The following is a 2,138-nucleotide window of genomic DNA, read 5'->3' as shown; positions in this document are numbered from 1 at the left end:
CAGGCTGGGGGACCCCCCCTCCCCCGCCCCCGAGTGCACAAATTTTTGTGCACTGGGCCTCTAGTATATATATAAAAAGCCTAAGCAACTGGCCAACCAGCCGACCAGCTGGTAGCTATGATGCGCACTGACCACCAGGGGGCAGACGCTCAATGCAGGAGCTGCTGAGCGACAGCAACTTTGCAAAGTGCCCTCTTGCACTCCAGGACCCATAGGGGGTTGTTGGACTGCTGGTTTCGACCCAATCCCCACAGGCCAGGCCAAGGGACCTCACCCGCTGGAGGGACCCCGCTCACTCTGCAGATAGATGCCCTTCGAGCCCCGCCGTTGCCCCAGGTGCGGCAGGCCAGGGAGGGACCTTGGGAGGTTGGCTCCAGGACACGTCTGGCCCATTTCACCTAGTCCCGCCCCGCCGACCACCTTCTAATTAATTTCCTTTCAATATGCACGAATCCATGCACTGGGCCTCTAGTAACTCTATGATGACAATAAGTATTATCATCATTTTAAAACAAAACAAAACAAAAAAACAGATGAGAAACTGAGACCTGAGAATAAATTTGGCCAAGATAAGAGCTAGTAAGTGGCAGAAGCAGAATCTAACACAGGACTATCTGATTCCAAGCCTGAAAAGGAAAGAATGAGATCTCTCTTTTTTAAAAAAAATATATTTTGATTTTTTACAGAGAGGAAGGGAGAGGAATAGAGAGTTAGAAACATCGATGGGAGAGAAACATCGATCAGCTGCCTCCTGCACACCTCCTACTGGGGATGTGCCCACAACCAAGATACACGCCCTTGACTGGAATCGAACCTGGGACCTTTCAGTCCGCAGGCCAACGCTCTATCCACTGAGCCAAACTGGTTAGGGCATGATCTCTTAAAAAAAAAGTCTGTTTGGGACTATCTATTTAAATAAGATAATGTCCTTTTATTATAGCATAACTATATATGGATTTACTTATAATAAATTTGTATGCTTTTTAAATGTTCAGAGAGAAAGAAAAGAAGACATTTAATTTCATTTGGAAATTGAAAATAATGAGCCATTCACAATGGTGTTCAGGCTGATGGCCTCAATAATTTCCTATCTTTAGAGCTAACCTTAGTGATAGGGTTACCTGTATTTCAGGCAGGGCAAAGACTACCAAAATATTACAGTTCTCTTGTACCAGACAGTACCATGACTGTCAGCTGGCCTTACGAACCTCAGAGGAGAGTTCCTTAGGCAGAGATCATGTTACTCTACCATCTTGTCCACAAGTTAGACCTGAATTTTGGCACCTGAGCCAAAAGCAATCACCTCAAACTTAATGAGCAGTTTAAAAGTGGCCTGGCAGAATTATACCCAATAGGGATATTCTCATAGGGAACTCTCTCTAAGAAGATACTCTCTCTCAGAGAATCAGAATGTGAGATACACAGGATACTTTATAAAAGGCAGACAAAACAGAAGGTAGTTAACAGCAGACATGAGATAATAGATTCCTTCCCTCCCTATCTACCTACTTATCAAATGAAGTCAAAGAGGTGAGTAGATAGTTATCTATCATCTATCTATCCGTCCGTCCATCCATCCATCCATCCATCCATCCATCCATCCATCCATTCATTTATTGAAGCCAGGAGGTTGAGGGGAAGCAGAGTCAGGAGTAATCAGTAGAACAAGAGAAGCAGGGAGAAAGAAGCAGAAAGAGAGAGGCTCAGTTACAAGAAACACTACTCTACTTAGCTACTAGCTACTAGAATTGGTCCAGTGTCCTAAACAATTCTCTCCATATGTCTTAGTGTTCAAATGCTGAGAAACTGCCTTAATTCTCATAATAAATTCTCTTTCAGTGAGGTCTCCTAAGCATGTCTTTCTCCTTTGCAACCTGAAATAACCTAACCAAAACACACCTACCATCCTATTAAATCCAGTAAAGAGATCAATTTTCCTGGAAGTTATGTTTTCTCTCTTCCTTTTCTAAGCTTTTTTTTGGCTTGCAAAAATTTATCACTGGGCTTGTGTTTGCAGTCTAGAATTATATTTTGGCCAACAATTCTGCCCTGTAAAAGGAACAGGAATTAACCCTATTAAATTTCTTTTCTTTTGCCCCCTTCTATGCCCCAATTCATAAACAATTTTAAACTTGAAT

At 42.9% G+C, this 2,138-nt stretch overlaps 1 protein-coding gene across 11 annotated transcripts in view; it reads right to left on the bottom strand.

The window, feature by feature from the left end:
- Window positions 1–2,138, bottom strand: part of MKLN1 (muskelin 1, intracellular mediator containing kelch motifs) — a 309,377-nt gene that overhangs the window by 17,680 nt on the left and 289,559 nt on the right. Inside the window, exon 16 of one of the 11 annotated variants that reach the window (XR_001362873.1) lies at window positions 1,904–2,049. The exons of the other annotated variants lie outside the window; for them this stretch is intronic. The gene's annotated coding sequence lies outside the window, so the exon portion shown is untranslated. The remainder of the gene's footprint in view (window positions 1–1,903; window positions 2,050–2,138) is intronic. 11 annotated transcript variants of the gene reach the window in all.

The sequence above is a fragment of the Myotis brandtii genome, unplaced genomic scaffold (genome assembly GCF_000412655.1).
Source record: "Myotis brandtii unplaced genomic scaffold, ASM41265v1 scaffold1086, whole genome shotgun sequence".
Taxonomy (NCBI): Eukaryota; Metazoa; Chordata; class Mammalia; order Chiroptera; family Vespertilionidae; genus Myotis; species Myotis brandtii.
Note: the sequence above shows the minus strand (reverse complement) of the source record. Positions and strands in the feature narration are given on the sequence as shown.